The sequence below is a fragment of the Aquarana catesbeiana genome, linkage group LG12 (genome assembly GCF_042186555.1).
Source record: "Aquarana catesbeiana isolate 2022-GZ linkage group LG12, ASM4218655v1, whole genome shotgun sequence".
Taxonomy (NCBI): domain Eukaryota; kingdom Metazoa; phylum Chordata; class Amphibia; order Anura; family Ranidae; genus Aquarana; species Aquarana catesbeiana.
This window is the reverse complement of record NC_133335.1, coordinates 219,062,243-219,084,618: the sequence shown is the minus strand read 5'-3', so window position 1 is coordinate 219,084,618 and position 22,376 is coordinate 219,062,243. Positions and strand designations below refer to the sequence as shown.

General features: G+C 44.0%; 1 protein-coding gene across 2 annotated transcripts in view; it reads right to left on the bottom strand.

Moving 5' to 3' along the window:
- Nucleotides 1-22,376, bottom strand: part of CA10 (carbonic anhydrase 10) — a 318,945-nt gene that overhangs the window by 125,663 nt on the left and 170,906 nt on the right. The window lies entirely within an intron of this gene.

Below are 22,376 nucleotides of genomic sequence, written 5' to 3'. Positions count from 1 at the left end.
AACCCCTCAGCTAAGAGTATTGCTAAAGAGCTTTTTCTTATGTTTTCACGTGTGGGTATTCCTCGGGAGCTGTTGACTGACCAAGGCACGCCCTTCATGTTGACGGTTACTAAAGAGTTGTGTAAATTGTTTAAAATTAATCACTTACGCACTTCTGTGTACCACCCACAAACAGATGGTCTACTGGAAAGGTTCAACAAAACACTGAAAGGAATGTTAAAATGAGTGGTAGTGGCAGATGGTAGGGACTGGGACTGCATCTTGCCCTATCTCAAGTTTGCTATACGGGAGGTACCCCAAGCGTCCACCGGCTTTTCCCCTTTCAAGTTGCTGTATGGCCGAAATCTGAGAGGCCTTTTAAATATAGCAAAAGAGACCTGGGAACAAGAGGCAACCCCACTCAAAAGTATAGTGAAACATATTGCTCAAATGCAAGATCGGATTGGAAAAGTCATGCCCATTGTTAAATCCCATTTGCAACAAACTCCGCAGGCTCAGGCTAGAGTCTATAACCGTTCAGCCAAGATCCAAACCTTTAACCCCGGTGACAGTGTTCTTGTGCTGGTACCTACGGTGGAGAGCAAATTTCTGGCGAAATGACAAGGGCCATATGAGGTTGTAGAACAGGTGGGGGAAGTTACCTATAGAGTACATTAGCCTGGCAAAAGAAAGCACTACCAAATATATCATGTTAATCTATTGAAACCCTGGAAAGACAGAGAATCCCTTGTGTACCACGCACCCTTCGCGATGACTACCACAGGTCCTTCTACCGTGCCTGGGGTGGAGATCGCTAAGGCCTTGTCCGTAAGCCAGAAACAAGGTTTCTACTAAGAAATAGGGAGTTCTTCTCTGATCTTTCAGGGGTAACTTCAGTAATAAGGCATGATATTGTGACCGAGCCAGGGGTGAAAGTTAACTTAAAATCCTATCGCATCCCAGAAGCTCGGCGCCAAGTAGTCTCAGAGGAAATACAGAGGATGTTGGAGCTTGATGTAATAGAAGAATCCCATAGTGAGTGGTGTAGTCCAATCGTCCTTATTCCCAAGCTGGATGGAAGCATCCGATTTTGTAATGACTTCCGAAAGCTAAATGAGGTGTCAAAATTTGATGCTTATCCAATGCCCAGGGTGGATGAGCTAATTGAGCGTTTAGGACATGCTGGATATATCACCGCCCTGGACCTTATGAAAGGGCATTGGCAAATACCACTTACAGAACGTGCGAAAGAGAAGACAGCTTTTTCCACTCTTGAAGGGCACTGGCAGTATAAGAGGATGCCATTTAGCCTACATGGGGCCCCGGCCACTTTTTAGCGGATGATGGATCGCATCCTTAAACCCCACCAAGCCTATGCATCTGCATATTTAGATGACGTGGTAATTTTTAGTGCAGACTGGGAGAGCCACTTACCTAAAGTGCAGGCTGTTGTTAACGCCTACCATTGTGAGGGTCTGACAGCCAATCCTAAGAAGTGTGCTGTGGGATTAGAGGAGGCCCGGTATTTAGGGTACATTACTGGCAGGGGGGTCGTAAAACCCCAAGTCACAAAAGTCCAGGCAATCCAAGGTTGGCCAGGACCCCTTAATAAAAAACAGGTCAGGGCTTTTTTGGGGTTAGTAGGCTACTACAGAAGGTTTGTCCCCAATTTTGCTACATTGGCCGCTCCCCTTACAGATCTTACCAAGGTTGGGAAGTCCACAGGAGTGACTTGGTCCCCAGAAGCTGAGAAAGCTTTCCAGAACCTAAAGACAGCTCTGTGTAATAGCCCTGTCTTAATCACCCCAGATTTCACACAGGAATTTATAGTGCAGACGGATGCTTCAGAAGTGGGATCAGGTGCAGTATTGTCCCAAGTGGTGAATGGGGATGAACGCCCCATAGCATAAAATTTACCCCTGCTAAAAAAAGATACGCCATTGTAGAAATGGAATGTCTAGACATCGAATGGGCTCTTGAAAGTTTAAAATATTATCTGTTAGGGCGACAGTTTAAGCTCCTAACTGACCATGCCCCTCTCAAATGGATGGCCCAAAATAAGGAGAAAAATGCAAGAGTTACTAGATGGTTCTTGGCTCTACAGAATTTTAAATTTTCAGTAGAACATCGACCAGGTAGCCAACAAGCTAATGTGGATGCTCTCTCCAGAGTTTACAGTCTGTTTGCCCGAGTTGCTCAACCCCCCGAGTTTGAGCAGAGGGGGGGGGATATGTAGGGGGGTACCTGTGACACAGGTTAAAATTTCAGGAAAAGCGATTGATGGGATATATGTTCCTCCACGGATTCTTAAGGCCCATACACACGATCGGACTGTTTGACAACAAACATGCAAATGACCCGTTTTAAGGCAACATCCGACCGTGTGTACGCTCCATGGGACAATCTTTTTTGGTTTTCATCAGACAAATGTTGGCTGTGCGAACAGACAAACTTGGCGGCAACAAAAGTCCGATGTCAGCAAGTCCGATCGTGTGTACACAAAACCATCGGACTTTAGTACAAAGAACAAACACGCATGCTCAAAGATCAGACAACAATACAAAAGTTGACCAAAGGGTGGCACCGGAGAATTGAACGTCCCCTTTTGAAGTGTCGTCAGTACGTTGAAACGTCTCTACGTTCGTGTTTGTTGCCTAAAAAGTCCTGCCGTGTGTATGCTTAACAAGTTCATGGCCAACGCCCTTTGTACAGAAATCCATGGAAAAGTTTGTATAAAGTCCGATCGTGTGTACGAGGCTTAAGATTTGCAATCTAAGATAATACCAGCAAAGACTTCAGGGTAAAGAAGGATAGTTCTTTAACCTGTATTGGTAAAGTCCGTTCCGGGGCTGGTTTTATTGGGCGTCTGGTAGAGATCTAGGTGGGACAGACTCCCAAGTCCATGGACTGCAGTTGAATGCTTTCTTTTCAGGTCTTGATTAAGGCAGCTGGTCCTAGCTCTCGGGGGGAGGGTGTCTCCATGTGAGGAGGCAACTAGGAACACGGCTGCTTATTTCCTAACTTTGGATACAAAGTGTCTGCATTTGGAAGGATATTTACTACAAAACCAAGGACTGGTCAGACTCCGAACACAGTAAGGCTCGGTAGAGCAGAAGTTTACTTTTGTTTGACTTATGACAAGATGCCCTTTTTCTTTTGTTTGGGAATATCCTGTGGATTAAACATGATGTTTTCCTAAAGAAACTGTGAGTTTGTCCCTGCATTGAGTCTGATCCCCCTACAATATATATAGATTCATTACACACAGAGAGCTATATTTCTTTCTTTTCATTTTGATGATTCTGGCTTACAGCTAGTGAAAACCCAAAATTCATTATCTCAGAAAATGTCATATATCCATGTACAGTATAGTATGCACTCAGACATGCAGATATGCTTCAAGAGGTTAAGATTTTTAATCAAATAGAATAAGGAAGATAGATATGATTCCTTGACTGATAAATTCGCATTTGTTACATTCACTAACAGGCAAATTTGAAAGGACATTCCAATACCTATAATTTAATAGTTAGTTATTAGTTAGTTAGTTAGTTATTCTTTCGAATTTTCGTATATTCTTTCTTATTTTCGGGATTTTGAATTTCCAAATTTTCGAATTGCGATCATGAACGAATGACCCAAAAAATAAAAAAAAACCCTAAAGGCTTCAAAAAAGGGTGGGCTATTGTCACACTGATTTTCCTCCTGGCCAATCAGGAAGCGGGTCATGAGACCCATCACCCGATTGGCCGAAAAGGACAAGTGATCTGCTTGGCCGCCTAGGAGAAGGAGGGAGGAGACGCACGGCGCACGAAGGAGAGGAGGGAGGAGATGCACGGCGTGATGCAGGGGAGGAGGAGATTCGGGGGAAGCAGCCTGGAGCTGCCGCAACCTAGATAGGAGAAGTGGGTGGGGTTGATTCACTAAAGGCAAATATGCTGTTCGCTTTACAAGGTAATGTTCCCTTAGCTTAGTAAAGCTCTGACTTCCATCATCCGAACATGAGCAACCAAAAATACAGTTTTTTTTATTTTCCTTACACATGATTAAGTAATCTTTTTAGAGTGAATTTTCACATCCACTGTAAAGAAAATTTCTAAGTTCTGTATATAAATGTATTCCAATTTGTATGTATGTATGTTCACACGGCACTAATAATGTTAGTTTTGCATTCTTTCAAGTCCTGATAGAATTAGCCTGCCTATGTTACGCCCCTTGTTACCATAAAAGTACAATTGTAATATTAATGTGATACTTACGTAATCATTTGTATAAAAACCTTCAATTACGTCATAATAAATCAGAACAGTTATTTGGAAAGATGCTGAGTGTATCTTTTGTGTCTGTTCCCTACTGCAGTAGTTATTAATAATTTGGAACCACTAATCAATATGAGGATAGGAGTTGCCTATCTATAAAATTCTATGTCACCACTAAGCTAGGGGGAAAGTTGACCTTTAGTAAATCAACCCCATTGCATGAGGGCATTGGCGCTACTTAGCCAAGCTAAGCTTACACTTGTGTTGCCCTCCGCAGTGGATCACTCTTCAGAGAACGTTTGACAGGCAGTGAGGAGGTGTTATGTTGCCTCCTCATCCCCTGTTTTAACCCCTAAAAATGGCATTACTGTACCGCATGTATTGCATGCGTGCCGCAACGGTGTGCAATGCGGGCTGTTGCAATACATGCTATCGCAGAACGATTGTGGCATGGCTCCATTTAGTTGAATGGGTTGAATTCAGTGAGTGGTACTGTCTGCTGAGCGCCACTGTTGGGGTGAATTTTACAATGCAAAGCATCACGGCCGCACTATATGTGCACCCCCGTTTTCTGCCTTTGCAACCTATGTGTTTTACCCCCACTAGCAAGTGTAAGGACCCTTTCACACTGGGGCGGTTTGCAGGCGCTACTGCGCTAATAATAGCGCCTGCAAACCGACCCGAAAGTGCTGCTGCTGTGTCTCCTTTGGTGCGCTAGCAGGACGGGAAAAAAAGTCCTGCTAGCAGCATCTTCAGAGTGGTGAAGGAGCGGAGCATACACTGTTCCTTCACCGCTCCTGCCCATTGAAATCAATGGGACAGCACGGCTATACCGCTGGCAAAGCGCCTCTGCAGAGGCAATTTGCAGTGGTTTTTAACCCTTTCTCTGCCGCTAGCGGGGGTTAAAACCGCCCCGCTAGCGGCCGAATACTGCCGGTAAAGCGCCACTTACAATGGCGGTGCTTTACTGCCGACGCCGCCCCTGCCCCAGTGTGAAAGGGCCCTTAATGAGACCTTAGGCTATGTTTACACTTGCAGTTGGGGGTGGGGGGTGGTTAAAAAGGAGGGGGTTGAGCAGCACATTTACCGCCCCCTGCTCCAACCACATCCTTAAGCTGTAAAGTAGAGCTGCACGATTAATCGTTAAGAACCGTTATCGCGATTTTTTTCCCCGTTGCGATCTTGATAAAGTATTTCCTGATTCTTTCTATGCAGAGAATTCTTTCTGCTCTGCTAAAGCCGACAGCTGTCAAAAGAAAGGAAAAAAAAAAAAAAAAGGGCAATCTGCCAAGAATCACAACATTCTTTAGCAGTGGAACTTAAGTATAAACATTGTAACAATTTGTCCTTTAGATCAAAGGAATAGACTTTGGTGTGTAAATGAGGGAAGTTTAACCACTTAAAGCGGGGTTCCCATTTAAAAAAAAAAAAAAAAATTAAAAGTCAGCAGCTACAAATACTGCAGCTGCTGACTTTTAATCAGACGCTTACCCGTCCCAGGGTCCAGCGATACGGGGGATCGAAGCCCCGCTCGTCTCCCCCTCCGCTCGGCAGCGCCGACATTTTAACTGTGGGCGCCCGGCTGTGGCTTCACAGCTGGGCTCCCACTGCATATGCACGAGCCGTGCTGCGCGCCGTCACTGGCCCCACAATCATCTGGGACCGCTCACGTGTCCCAGATGATTGACAAGAGGGAAGGTGGAGAGGCGATCTCCCTTCCTGCGCCGAGGGAAGTGACGTCGGGAGCCCAGGCACCGAAGGAGGCAGACTACGAGGGACCCCCTAGCAACAGGCATTTAGAGGTGAGTAAAAAAACATTTTTCAACAAATTTTTTTTTTTTAATTTTTTTTAAGCACATTACTATTTTTATTTTTTTTTTTGGGGGGGCTGGAACTTCACTTTAAACACTAAACTTTTTTCTGACATTCATTAGTTTCAAGTTAAAAACATTTTTTTTGCTAGAAAATTACTTATTAGAACCCCCAAACATTATATATAAATATATATACATACATATATATATACATACACATATATATATATATAAATATAAATATAAATAGAGACCCTAGAGAATAAAATGGTGGTTGTTGAAATATTTTATGTCACACTGTATTTGCGCAGCGGTCTTCAAATGCAATTTTTTGGGAAAAAATTACACTTTAATGAATTTAAAAAAAAACTAACCAGTAAAGTTAGCCCAATTTTTTTTGTATAAGGGGAAAGATTTCACGCCGTGAGAATCGTGATCTTTTTATGCTAAGCAAAAAAATCGTGATTCCCATTATGGCCAGAATCGTGCAGCTCTACTGTAAAGGCAGCCAGATGGAGTTGTATGTATACTTGCTGTGGTAAGGCAGGAATTATACTCCCTGCCGTGTTCCGCGAGCAATACCACCCACCGAACGCAGCGCTTTCAGCTGAATGGGGCCGGGCTGCAACCGCGCACATTGCATACAGTTGGTGGTGCGGGCTTTTAAGGGTTAAAGCTGACTAAGTGACATATTGCCTACTCACCTCTTGTTAAATGCCCTCTGAAAAGCGATCCACTGCTACCGCCAATGCTTATGTAAATCAGCCCTTATGCAACAACTGACCAGTAGCCAAATCAAATCTTGCTCTCCACAATTAACTTCACAATGGACCTCGCATCCAACAACGCTCAGCTACCACTTCCACACATTGGCTCGCTAATTAAAAATGAAGATTTGTGTTTTAATTAAATCTTCAGTCACAAATGAATACACGGGCTGCTTCTTTATGTCTTAAATCCCAATTAGGATGCAGACTTCGCTTGCCAGTAATTAAGAGGTGTGTTTAAGGATGTGTTCAATGTTTGATTTTGGCGATGCTGGAACAACGATAAGCCATTTAAAGGTGAACTCCGGGATAAGCTAATATGGTCTACATACAAGAGGCAAATGTATTCTTCGTTGAAACCTGGTGTGCTTTGTGTATTTCTTCCAGATCTGTGCAATAATCCCATGTGAAACGTTACCTCTGTGCATGAACTTCCTGTAATAAAGACCGGTCACTGCTGCTCTCTCTCTTTGTGCAGGGTGACCGGTCTTGTCTCCACCCCCTCCTGTAATTTTCTGCAGGAAAACTGTAGTGGGTGGAGCCTGCTGAGCCCCTCCCACAGCTCTGCTCTCTGCACAGGCTATGTACAGCACAGTGATGATGTTAACTTTTACCAGGTAATATTTGAGTTTGCAAAGGCATTTAGTGGATTTATATCCTTTGATGGCTGTTGATTAATTTAATTAAATTGAACGTTTTTGTGCTTGGAAATTAGCTATATTTAAAAAGGGCCCAAAATACATCCCTGGGAATTACAGACCAGTTAGCCTAACATCGATAGTATGTAAACTCTTGGAGGGGATGATAAGGGACTATATACAGGATTTTAGTAATACGTACGATATCATTAGCAGTAATCAGCATGGATTCATGAAGAATCGTTCTTGCCAAACCAATCTATTAACCTTCTATGAGGAGGTGAGTTGCCATCTAGATAAAGGAAGGCCTGTAGACGTGGTGTATCTGGATTTTGCAAAAGCATTTGACACAGTTCCCCATAAACGTTTACTGTACAAAATAAGGTCAGTTGGCATGGACCATAGGGTGAGTACATGGATTGAAAACTGGCTACAAGGGCGAGTTCAGAGGGTGGTGATAAATGGGGAGTACTCAGAATGGTCAGGGGTGGGTAGTGGGGTGCCCCAGGGTTCTGTGCTGGGACCAATCCTATTTAATTTGTTCATAAACGACCTGGAGGATGGGATAAACAGTTCAATCTCTGTATTTGCAGACGATACTAAGCTAAGCAGGGCAATAACTTCTCCGCAGGACGTGGAAACCTTGCAAAAAGACCTGAACAAATTAATGGGGTGGGCGACTACATGGCAAATGAGGTTCAATGTAGAAAAATGTAAAATAATGCATTTGGGTGGCAAAAATATGAATGCATTCTATACGCTGGGGGGAGAACCTCTGGGGGAATCTAGGATGGAAAAGGACCTGGGGGTCCTAGTGGATGATAGGCTCAGCAATGGCAGGCAATGCCAAGCTGCTGCTAACAAAGCAAACAGAATATTGGCATGCATTAAAAGGGGGATCAACTCCAGAGATAAAACGATAATTCTCCCGCTCTACAAGACTCTGGTCCGGCCGCACCTAGAGTATGCTGTCCAGTTCTGGGCACCAGTCCTCAGGAAGGATGTACTGGAAATGGAGCGAGTTCAAAGAAGGGCAACAAAGCTAATAAAGGGTCTGGAGGATCTTAGTTATGAGGAAAGGTTGCGAGCACTGAACTTATTCTCTCTGGAGAGGAGACGCTTGAGAGGGGATATGATTTCAATTTACAAATACCGGACTGGTGACCCCTCAATAGGGATAAAACTTTTTCGCAGAAGAGAGTTTACCAAGACTCGTGGCCACTCATTAAAATTAGAAGAAAAGAGGTTTAATCTTAAACTACGTAGAGGGTTCTTTACTGTAAGAGCGGCAAGGATGTGGAAATCCCTTCCACAGGCGGTGGTCTCAGCGGGGAGCATTGATAGCTTCAAGAAACTATTAGATAAGCACCTGAATGACCACAACATACAGGGATATACAATGCAATACTGACACATAATCACACACATAGGTTGGACTTGATGGACTTGTGTCTTTTTTCAACCTCACCTACTATGTAACTATGTAACTATGTAGCTTTAAAGCGTAACTCCACTTTTGTTGAGAAAAAAACATTCCCGTCTGGGTGATCGATGTACATTGCAAGGATTTTAACAACCTCTGTTGCAGATTCCGCACCTTTTGTTATTCTGAAGAAATCCCTGTGTGTTTGTCTGTGCCTCTGTACTTACTGGGTCTAATGGGAGTGGTTTCATAATTATCTGTCAGGTGTGGAGCTGCAGGGCACTAATGAGGAAACCTGCTGGGCCTGCATCCCTTTAGACGTGTTCCTATTGAAAGTATCTCTGCAAAAATGACATTTTTGTTGCAGGGGATGCCTGAAATCTGACTTGTATCTTATGCCGCGTACACACGAGCGGAATTTCCGTCAGAAAAAACTTGGATGGTTTTTCCGACGGAATTCCGCTCAAGCTTGCCTTGCATACACACGGTCACACAAAAGTTCTCTGAACTTACGACCATCAAGAACGCGGTGACGTACAACACTACGACGAGCCGAGAAAATGAAGATCAATGCTTCCGAGCATGCGTCGAATTGTTTCCGAGCATGCGTGATTTTTTGCGCTTCCGAATTGCATACAGACTAACGCATTTTCGGATAGGAACTTTTTCCGACCGAAAAATAGAGAAACTGACCTCAATCTCCTGCTGGCTGGAATTCTGCCAGAAAAAGTCCGATGGAGCATACACACGGTCGGAATTTCTGACCAAAAGCTCACATCTGACTTTTGCTGGCGGAATTTCTGATCGTGTGTACGGGGCATTAGGCAGACTTCTGGGAAATTTGGTGAGCCAATCACACAAGCAAGAAATGATGTTTCTGGGGAGTGGTCAGTACACATTCTGTGTACAGAGCAACTCCAGGTAGCCATATTGCATTGCATTCTCAGAAAATTACAGCGGCTGCAGATCAAAAAGGAAAGGTCATTTTTAATAACATTCAATTACAATATGACTTGTGTCACAATTATATGTGCTATATTGTTTTTTCTTTATTTGCTATTTTTTTTCCCCAACGAAAGTGGAGTTACCCTTTAACTGTTTTACAAACATTCCCAGTGGCTGCAGCCATCAGGAGTGTACGTACGCTTGACAAGCCGCCTGCCAACTTTCTAATAAAAACAATCCAGCTACTGTACAGCCACCTGATCGCTTCCTGTGCCCCCCCAGAGTGTACCCCCATCTGGCACGACCTCCCTGCCATGCTTTCCGTGCTCTGCTGTCCCACCCGTGGGCCCAGGACCCGTATGGCAGGTGCTGCTGGCTGGAGGAGAGGGAGACCAGTGAACATCTGTTCGCTGATCTCCCCTAGCTAAAATGAACCTAGAAGTGATGTGTAAAATGTCACTTCCAGTTTCTGTTGTCACTGTCCCTGGCCCTTATGGCCAAGAAAGGAGATAAAGCAGAGCTCGACCCAAAAGGGGAAGCTCTGCTTGCCTGCTTCCTCACCCCCCCTCCACTGCCATATTTGGCACCTTTTTGGGGGGAGCAGGTACCTGGTTCTCCCACTTCTGGCTCCTGGAACTGAGCTGGAAGTTCGCCCCCCCTTTGGTTTGCGCATGCGCAGTAGGAAACCGGCTGCCGGTTTCCCTTAGTCGAGATGGCTCGGGTGAGGGTGAGGACACTGCTGGATTCCTGGAAAGGTAAGTGCTTAAAGCGGAGTTCCGGCCCCCCTCCAAAAATTAAAAGTCAGCAGCTACAAAAACTGTAGCTACTGACTGTTACTAATGAGGCACTTACCTGTCCAGGCATCCAGCGGTGTCCTCACCTGAGCCGATGTCTTGAAACGGCTGTTGGGTGTTGGCGCCGCCATCTCGGCTAAGGGAAACCGGCAGTGAAGCCGGTTTCCTACTGCGCATGAGCGAATTGCGCTGCGCTCTGTGAATGGGCCGGCAGCGGGGGAAGGAGGAGGGGGGCCAATCTGAGTTCGGTGCGACAAACCCAGCCAGAAGGGGGAGGGGGTACCCCCCCCCAAAAAGGTGCCAAATGTGGCAGCAGAAGGGGGGAGGAGGCAGACAAGCGGAGATTCCCCTTTTTATTTTTTTTTTGGGGGGGAACCTGCAGCTCCTCTTTAATAAGGCATGATCTATGATTCTAAAAATAATGTGACACAATCAGCGCAATCACTAACTGAAAAAGATGAAAAATACTTCTCCCAAAATAAAACTAGTGCAGGGATTATAAAAACAGGGATTATAAAAAATTACAGAATGACATAAAAAAAACGGGCGTTCACTACTCTCAGCTTACTGCTGATGTACAGATAACTACTGTGTGACGTCACAGGCTCAGTTCCTCCCACCCATACGCGTTACGCCCCTCCTATTGGGCTTCTTCAGTATAAATAAAAAAAAATATCCCATAGTTTGTAGACGCTAGAACTTTTGCGCAAATCAATCAATATACGCTTATTGTTTTGTGGTTTTTTTTTTACCAAAAATATGTAGCAGAATACATATTAACCTACATTTATGAAGAAATTAGATTTTCTCTATTTTTTTATTGGATATGTTTTATAGCAGAAAGTTAATTTTTTTTTTTCCCCCCAAAATTGTTGGTCTGTTTTTATTTATAGTGCACCCCCCAACCCCCCCCCCCCAACATACGTGATCAAACACCACCAAAAGAAAGCTCTATTTGTGGGAAAAAAGCACATACATTTTATTTGGGTACATCTTCCCACGACCGCGCAATTGTCGGTTAAAGTAACGCAGTGCTCTATTGCAAAAAAATGGTCTGGTTATGAAGGGGGTAAATCTTCCGGAGGTCAAATGGTTAACCACTAAAGTCATGAAGTGTTCAGAAGAGGGAAACAAAATAAATAAAAAAAAATCCAAATTAGTAAATGGTTAGGTTTGGTGCAATTATGGTACATACAGGCCGAACTATAGTCAAAGACAGGTCCCCATCCCTGAGTATATGTGATTCAAGGGTGTTTGGGGCTTTTCACCTACATGGGAATCCCGGTGACAAAACTGGTTGGGTGGAGTGGATACTGGTCAAGTTTTGGCACCAGTGCCTTATAGTATGAGGGATATTGCTGTAATTGCATTTTGATGATGCAGTATACTAGATGTAGAATTCTGATTACATCACTTGATTCTGGTGAAGATGACTGTATGCTGTTGATCTGGTGCTCTTTGTCCAAAAGCAACATGGAACTTCAGGATTTGTTGCATATAAAAAAATATATATATATTTATGTATATATGTATAGTGATAATTTAATTATAATATAAAGATAAATGTGAAAAATGTCAAAAGTATACATTATGGAAAATGCAGAATTAGCTTGAGTTCATTCTGGTAATCAGAAGATCCTCAGCCTGCTGTTCTGTGAAGCATGGAGGGATTGTGCATCATAAATTGTGCCAAAGCACTTGACTTATGTTGCAGTCTTGTCGAGGATCTAAAGCAGCCAATTCACTGTGGGTCAGTGGGAAAAATATCCCTTTACATTGGTGGTCAGTGGAAAGAAAGTCCCTCCTAACAGTGGTGGTCAGAATGCCACTCTACATACAAGCAGGGCCGGGACAAGGTGTGGGCAGAAGGGGCACTGTGGTATTATGTGAGCTGGGTGGGGGGCACCATGAGGAAATGAGGGGGAGGATATGTGTTGGGAGGGGGAAGTTGGAGGATGGTAGAGGATAAGAATTGTTCCAGGAGGGAAAATTAGGAGGGGTGCTAGGAATGGTGATTTGGGGGATTTGGGTTGGGAGGGGGGATAGGGGAAGAGGATTTGTGCTAGGAGGGGGGATTTGGGGGTTTGTGCTAGAAGAGGTGATGTGGTCGAGGGGGCAGGGAAATTGTGCTAGGAGGGGAATTTTTTTTTTTTGGGGGGGGGGAGAATTTGTGCTAGTATGGATGTTTGGGGATTATTTGTGCCAGGAGGGGAAATTTAGGAGTGAGAATTGGTGCTAGGAGGGGGGAAAGGGAGTAGGGGGGAAAGGATTTGTGCTAGGAAGGGGGATTTGGGGGGGTTTGTGCTAAAGGAGGTGATATGGTGATGGGGGGAGGGAAATTATGCTAGGTGGGGACTTTTTTTGGGAGTGGGGGCGGATTGGGGTCAATCTTCGGGACTACATGTCCCATGATACTCTCCTCTCCTAGTCTCCTTTGATTGGCCCTCAGTTATGGCCAATGGGGAAGGAACGGAGCAGGCAGGAAGCTGGGTGGGGAACCTGGTGAGAGCCGCTGTCTCTTCTCCCTCTCTTCGGGGAAACCTCTGACACCCCGCAGCTCGCCTTTCTCCTGACACAGCACCGCCGAGTTCTCTGCTGGACTGAGCAGGGAAAAGAGCCTGCAGCCACACTACACTGATGGGGGGCTTGACAGCACCTTGATGCCCGCACCCCATAGTGATGCCACTGTGCCGATGCGATCCCTGATTCCAGGGGGGGGGGCACTTGACCCCCCTTGCCCCTACCTGCGGACGCCCATGGGCACTAAGGATGTGGAACTCTCTTCCACAATCGGTGGTGTCAGCGGGGAGTATGGATATTTTTAAAAGACTCTTGAATGTGCATCTTAAAGAACACAACATACATGGATATGGGAAATAATTATAAACACTGACACTCGTGCACCTACACAGGTTGAACTGGATGGACTATTGTCTTTATGCAACCTTACCAACTATGCAACTATGCAACCTCTGGAGGAATCCTGGGGTTCTACAGAATGCTATTTGAGAATGGGTGATCTAAGAGGTAAGACATCAGGAAACCATTCAGATATTACTGCTGACTGACAAACCTTTGGAAATGAAAGTTTTTTTTTTTAAATGTACACTATAGTATAATTACATAAAACTTCACAAAAAAGAGCCAGATGGCCAACATTACGGTAGAAGCAGCTGTGCCCTCTATCTGAAAGTAGAGCTGGACATGCAATGCCAATTTTCGGTTGCAGACAAAAGGCAGAATGTTATCATTAATTACATTTTGGTAATTCGTGCCTGCACCCTATACTTTAGGACAGCTTAACCTGCTGGTGCATCTGTTCCATTATATTCCACACATTTAGTCGTATTTCATGCAGCACTGACTGTTGCTGCAGGCGGTTTTTGTGAGAAACGATTCCAAAAAAGGTGCTACTGAATGAAATCAATTATTTATAAAATAACATCTAATCATAATTTACCAAATATGCCATTGTGCAATTTTTTTTTTTTCTATAGCGCTTTTGATTACTTGGAATGAACATATACAAACTGTGATAGATGACACTGCAGATATTATGGCATTCCTATGTATGTTTTGTGGATGCAATAGATAGACTTGCCAACTTTGCAAAGTCAAACTTCTGAGTTATTGGCGATGTGACATCTATTGCCTGTCATGGGCGTTAATGACATCACGTGACGGGTGATGATGTTTTGGAATATATATAGCAAGGGTGTCAACTAGGGTTGCCACCTGTCTGGGATTCACCCGGACAGTTCGGGTTTGGAATCATGCGTCCGGGTTTCAGACTGCCTGAAACCCGGACACGTTATTCAGACTGGACTATGGCTTCCCAGCAGGGTTGCTGGCTGCAGTTGTCCAAGCTGGAAGTGTCTGTTACACGCTCTTTCATGCTGCCCAAAGCCAGCTCTAACACCCCCCCCCCCCACCAAACACACACACACTGACGGGAGAGGAGAGAGGGCTCGATCTGCATCTCTTCCTCCCGCCCCTACCCCTTTGTGTCTGCTCACACTCCAATTTCCAGGGCTCTGCCTCAGAAAAGGAAAGTGGGGGCTGGAAATTTGAAGTCCAGCAGCCTCAGATACATCTGCATGAGAGGTGCTGACTGCCAAGGGGTGAGTGAGCTCACCATCCATCCCTGTCTGTGACTAAAGTCTCCCCCCTTCTCTCTCCTGCCTCTGAGTGAGTACACTAAGGTACATCAGGGTTCTCAGAGCACCCCTTACATCAGAATTCCCCTTTACATCGGAGGCCACAGTGTTCCCCCTTACACAGAGTCCTCTCCATACATCAGAGTTCTCAGTGTTCCCCCTGAAATCAGGGTTCCCAGAGCATCCCTTATGTTAGAGTCCCCAGAGTTCTCCCTTACATCAGAGTCTGCAGAGTCCCTCCTTACAGTAAAAGGGAACACAGCGAGTTCAGATGTAAAAGGGGAACTCTGTGGACTCTGATGTAAAGGGGGACTCTTGTTGTTAACTTCATATGATTAGAAATGTTATTTATTAGCAAAATGTATGTATAAAAAAATAGCTGTACACCGCTGAAGTGTTCGGGTTTGACTTGAAGAAAAGGTGGCAACCCCAGTGTCAACTCAGGGCAAAAACAAGGAAATGTTTCATAAAAAACAAGTGATCCAGCGGGATGCCAAAAGCTGTTTGTCTACAAGCTTCAGTGATGACAATCCAACCCTGGTGTCATTACATGGCTTGCCGTTGCATAATTAATAGTGGAGCTTCCACATGGCTGTAATGATCAGAATCACAATTTTCAATATGCGTATCTCAGGCCAAATTTTTTTTTTTTTTTTTTAGTTTTGAATAGCATGGGGATAGATTAGAACTCCTGTTGGGTATTTGCTGCTGTCCAGGACTCGGTTAAAGTGATTTACCCTTGATTCCTGTCCAGGTGACAAGTTTCACCAGACAGGAAGTGAGGAAAGACGTGCAACAGAGCTACAAACAGAAATAAAAATCTCAATAGAGATCTGAGAAAGCAGCCATCCTCATCATACCCCCATCATGCACTGTTTGCAAAAATGTATCACTACATACTGTAACTGTATAGGAATAGCCTACACCTAACATCTGAAATAGAGATTGAAGGAAGTAGGGTTTCTTTGATTTCAAAATACAGTTGTGGATCACCTGCTGGTGGCACTGTGCTTCCTGGAGCAGAAGGCTGCAGTTTTGGTGTCTACCAGCAAGTGTCCCTCAGCAGCCAGGAGATCCCAGTAATCAGTTTCCACCTGATGCTGGCTGCTGGGAGGGTATTTAGGCCCTCACCTATTAACGCCTCTTGCTCCAGTGATTTGCTGCTGCCAGATTCCGTTTACCATTGATCCTGATCTTGCTCCTGCCCTATACCCTGCTGCCTTGTACCTTCTCTCCCTTATTCCTGATCCCTGCTCTCCCTTATTCCTGTTTGCTGTGTGCTGGTGTTTGGAAAGATTTTGTATAACTGTAAATAAACCTCACTTAAAGCATACATAGTCTGGTCCTGGTCTCCTGAGTGTAGCCACGCAGATCTGGCAATTCCTGCTGCTAATTCCTGACAGCAGTTAAGATAACATAGACCAAATTTTAATGTATCTCCAGATCTTATAGTACAATGAGGGCTGAGCTTGGGTTTGGTCCTAATCCAGAAGGAAGCTGTCAGTGCCAGGCCATTGGGCCTTACTAGGTCAATGATGTCATGAGCATCCCATTCCCTGCCAGCAGCTGATTGGTCTGGCACTGTCTGCTTCCCCCTGGGTTTTGGCCGAACATACAAGAACCAAGCCAAACCCATGCGCATATATACAGTGGAACCTCGGATTAGGAGCATAATCCGTTCCAGAAGTATGCTCGTAATCCAAAGTACTTGCATATCAATGCGACTTTTCCCATTGAAGTCAATGGAAACGAAAATAATTTGTTCCGCATTGACTTCAATGGGATGCAATACCGCATGCGGCCAGAGGCGGGGGGTGCCGGAATGCCTCGGAAACGGCCGAAAAGGCCGGAGGACACCTAGGCTGACCTCAGCAAACCTCAGAAAGACTTCCTACCCAAGATTTGCCGAGGTCAGCCATGCTGTACTCGGGCCTTTCCGTGTATTTCCGAACGTGACGTTCGGCTCTGCTCGGCTCCGGCGCCCCCCCCCACCTCAGGCCAAAAGCGGTACTGCACACCGCTTTGGCCTGAATCGTGCTAGTTTTGCGAGACAACACTCGCAAAACCGAGTTACGATTTTTAAAAATACAGTGCTCGTATTGCGAAACGCTCGTTAACCGCGTTACTCACAATCCGAGGCATATGTCAATCTAGGAGGAGTTCATCATATGTTTGATGCATTTTTATTGTGTCTCTTATGTGATTTATAAACTTATACCTAGCACAAGGATAGCACACTTTTATTTATTTTCTGCACTTTTATTGCCACTTTTTGCACTAAATGCACCCGTGATACACACCCCCAAGTATTTAGAGGTTGTAGGTCACCTCTTAATAAGAGCAGCGCCATACCTATCCCCTCTTTTTCATATCCTACTCAGATTGGTGATTTAGATGCTGCTGTCCGTTCGATCGAATTGAGTTTTTATTTCATTTGTGTTATTTAGTTTCTTTGTCACTAAGGGTTACAGCTTTTTTTTTGCAAGCGCACAAATATTATCTTGGGTTTAGTTTGTCAAGATATCTTACAAGGTATATTTACACCATATAGAGTATCTATAGAGTATATTACCCCACAAATATATACATCAGGTTATGATAAAATTCCACATAAGCTGTTGATTAGCAGTATTGCCAAGATAACCCAATATAGATGGTATAGTGGTAAGACCACAGGCTGGGCCTGTAAGTCCGAATATAAAGCACTAGCACAATGATTGGTGCTTATAGAATGCTTTTATCCTAAAATGAGCATATTTAAAGCAATGGAGTCACATTTTATGGAATTTAAAGTGGTCGTAAGCCTCTGAAATAAAAAATGAACAAAGTATACCATTTTATAGTGTGTACTTGCCTCAGTCCCAAGTACCTAGTATGGTTTCTGGCTGCTCTCTCCTTCCTTTGCCATCTGTATGGATCACTTCTGATAGTTTATACCAGCCTTTCTCAACGTTTTCGATATGAAGGAACTCTTGAAATAACTTTCTGGTCTCAGAAAATACTATATCTACAACTCATGATGCATTAGTGTGATGGTCAGTGGGAAGAATGTTCCTTATATTTGTGGTTATTTGGAAGAATTGCCCTCTTACAGATAGCTAAAAAAATCAAGGAAAATGTATCTGATAGGCAGAAATTGCTCATTGCTCAAGGAACCCCTAACTACCTCTGGAAGAACTCTGGTTCCAGGGTTCCAGGATGTAACGGGGACTCATCCCACTGATCGTCATTATAAGAGGCAATGTTCCTACTGACCACCAAAGTGAAGGGCGTTTTTCTCACTGACCACCAATGAAGGGGCATTCTTTCCAATGACTATCAATGTAAATGGTATTCCTCCCAATGGCCACCAATGTAATGGGTATTCCTCCCAATGGCCACCAATGTAAGGGGTATTCCTCCCAATGACCATCAATGTAAGGGGTATTCCTCCCAATGGCCACCAATGTAATGGGTATTCCTCCCAATGGCCACCAATGTAAGGGGCATTCTTCCCAATGACCATCAATATAAGGGGTATTGCTCCCAATGGCCACCAATGTAAGGGACATTCTTCCCAATGACCATCAATATAAGGGGTATTCCTCCCAATGGCCACCAATGCAAAGGGGTGTTTTTCCGAATGACTGTAAATGTAAGGGATATTCCTCCGAATGGAACCATGGAACCTTGGCTGAGAAGCCCTCCAGCACACAACAGGTGACTGACAGCCCCAGCTGGTCAGGTTTCCCTATGAGAGTGTATAGAAGAGGGCGGGGGGTGTCCATTTCCTCCACTCAGGTCTCAGGTTACACTCAGCAGTGTGCTATGTGTGTGATATGTTAGATCCATGCCCCCTACCTCCTGGAGCTAAGAAATGCTGTGTAAACTTGGTACTTTGAACTGCTGTGGAGAAGAGTGCGCTGCAGATAAACATGTACAACTTATGTAGGGGTATTTGTTTCATCTTGCTGTATCACCTGAGGCTAGTCACTTCAGTGGGTCTATGTAAGTATTTACAACTACTTAAAATGTTTTAGCAAATTTTGTGAGTGTACGAAGATATTTGCAATATATAGGTTGCTGCTTAGATCGTCCTGGAAATGAATTCTGGCATCCTCGGAAAGGCAGCTCTTTGGATACCAGACTATTTACTTTGAATGTATGTCCTATTGCAGTAATTACTGCTTACAGCATTCATCTAAGGAGTTTTAAACACCAAACATTGCGCTCTTAAGTGGTGTTTTTCATGCCTGGATACATCCATATGACAATCATGTTGATATATGTATGATTCATCTTATTTTTTATTTGAAGTGCATATCTGGATGAGCAACAAAGACTCTGCTATTGGGAGCAATCAGTCACAAGTACCTTGACATTTTCTATTGAAGTCAATCTCCCAGAAGCCTAATAAAATATGAGATAATCACTATCCAGGAGCTTACAATACATGGTCTTTGAACATTCAGTATCTAGCAGTGGCGGCTGGTGGTAATTTTTTTGGGGGGGGGGCGGAAAATATTAATTTGCTGTTGTAACACCTGGGTGGGCTCCTGGCGCAATGCTCTTCAGCAATGTTTCTAAACTCCAGTCCTCAAGTACCCCCAACGGGTCATGTTTTCAGAATTTCCCTCAGATGAAACGGCTGTGGTAATTACTAAGGCAGTGAAACTGATCAAATCACCTGTGCAAAATAATGGAGAGCCTGAAAACATGACCTGTTGAGGGTACTTGAGGACTGGAGTTGAGAAACATTGCTTTACAGTATATCAGCCTTTCTCAGCCCTTGAAATAATTTTCCGGTCCCAGGGAACATCAACTTAAATAATTCATTGGGAATCAGTAGGAAGTGGGAAGAATGTCCCACATGACTGTTCAGTAGGAAAAATGCCATCCAGCTAAAAAGGTCATTGGTTTAATACCACTGTCTTTGCCAATTTGCGCTGGACCTGGAATTATGCAGGCATCATCAGATGGGAGGGCAATCAGCCACAGCTCAAGGAACACCTAGCAACCTCTGAAAATGTTATTGTTCCTCCATACTTTTAGTCAGTGAGAATAATGCTCCTTACATTGGTGGTAAGTGGGAAAAATGACCCCTTACTTTGGAGGCCATTGGGAGGAATACCCCTTACATTGATGGTCGTTGGGAACAATACTCCTTACACTGGTGGCCATTGGGAGGAATACTCCTTATATTGATGGCCATTGGAAAGAATACCCCTTACATTGGTGGCCTTTGGAAGGAATACCCCTTGCATGGATGGTCATTAGGAGGAATACCCCTTACACTGGTGGCCATTGGGAGGAATACTCCTTATATTGATGGCCATTGGGAAGAATACCCCTTACATTGGTAGCGTTTGGAAGGAATACCCCTTGCATGGATGGTCATTAGGAGGAATACCCCTTACATTGGTGACCATTTGGAGGAATACCCCTTACATTGATGGTTTTTGGGAAGAATACCCCTTGCATTGGTGGCCATTGGGAGGAATACCCCTTACATTGGTGGCCATTGGGAGGAATACCACTTACATTGATAGCCATTGGGAGGAATACCCCTTACATTGATGGCCATTGGGAGGAATACTGCTTACATTGATAGCCATTGGGAGGAATACCCTTTACATTGGTTATTGGAAAGAATGCCCCTTACATTGGTGGTCAATGAGAAAAATGTCCTTTACTTTGGTGGTCAGTAGGAAAAATGCCACTTATAATGATTATCAGTGGGATGAGTGCCTCTTATATTGATGGTGAATACGAAGAGTGCCATTTACATTGATGGTCAGTGAGAGGAATTTTCCTTACATTGATGGTTAGTGAGAAAAATTCCCCAAATATTGGTTGCCAAATGGAGGAATACTTCTTACATTGGTGGTCATTGGGAAGAATACCCCTTACAGTAGTGGTCAGTGAGATAGATAGCTAAAATGATTATTCGTGTCAGTGGTTACTTTTCAGTACTTTTTTAGTACTTTTTACTTTACTTTTTTAAAGTACTTTAGTACTTTTTTTAAGATTTGGAGTTACATTGGCCTTACTAACTATTGACACAATCTATTGATTCTCCCATCTATGATAAACAGTGCGGATGGAGCAATCTCCTCTGCTGGCTATTGTATTGACAGCCAGGGCCCACAACTGTAATGCTGCGTACAGACGATCGGACATTCCGACAACAAAACCGTGGATTTTTTTCCGACGGATGTTGGCTCAAACTTGTCTTGCATACACACGGTCACACAAATGTTGTTGGAAATTCCAACCGTCAAGAACGTGGTGACGTACAACACGTACGACGAGCCGAGAAAAATGAAGTTCAATAGCCAGTGCGGCTCTTCTGCTTGATTCCGAGCATGCGTGGACTTTTGTGCGTCGGAATTGTGTACACACGCTCGGAATTTCCAACAACAACTTTTGTTGTTGGAAAATCTGAGAACCAGCTCTCAAACATTTGTTGTCGAAAATTCCGACAGCAAATGTCCGATGGAGCCTACACACGGTCAGAATTTCTGACAACAAGCTCACATCGAAAATTTGTTGTCGGAAATTCCGACCGTGTGTACGGGGCATTAGAATGCCAAAAGAGTAGCTGCATCTGATTGCTTGGCTAACAATTTTTCACCTGCTTCCTTTGATTTTTTGGATTAAAGGATGTCAGGAGAGAGGGTGCAGACATGGCCACCTGCAGCTCAAATTATGGCTGGTTCACCAGGATAAGTCAAACAACAGATTGAGTAGTATCCATTACTATAAGACGATTCCATCCCCTGATGGGAAATATCCAAGGTGATGGTCTCCACATGTGAATAGTGGTTGACAAAGGAGGTCCTGTTATGCCGTTTACAGACGGGTGGACTTTTCGACCAGACTGGTCCGACGGAACAAATCCGTCAGACAATCCGACTGTGTGTGGGCTTCATCGGACCTGCAGCGGACTTTTTTTTAGATTTGGAACATGTTTCAAATCTTTCCGCCGGAACTCCGCCGGACCCAGTTCCTATCTCTCCGGGGGATCCCTTATATTCTCTATGCACTTCTGACACCTGGCTTCATCCGCAGCTTCCTCTGTACTTTTGCTTGGTTCGGTGGTTGCCGGTTACAGCAATACACCTATTCAGTCTTCTTCCATATTATACAATCTTTTGTTTGAAAGATGTTTTCGAAATTTCTAAATCTTTTTTATTGATATGCAGATGTCGTTGGTATCTTGCACCCGATGATTGTGCTCCACATACATAATATATTTTACCTACGTAGGATACAATATCTATATGAACTTCTCAGTTCCCAGTGCCTGCCCACATGGAATCATCACACTGGGTATGTTCAGGGGCCATTTTTACATTGTTGGTTGATTCCCTTGTTGGTCAGCATCCTTTAGACATATAGGTCTATGTACCTCTATGTTTTGTTTATTGAATTTTGATCCAATCATAGCTCTTTTCCTTTCTACCAATATTCCTGCTCTGCTTTTATACATCATTTGTTATATTTATGCTCTGCTTATATGTGTTATCTGACATTTCTCTTTGTAATTTTAGAATTTATTTGAATGCTATAAATTGTTTGAACCCCTGACCCCTGATGAAGGTACCTGAACATCTTATAC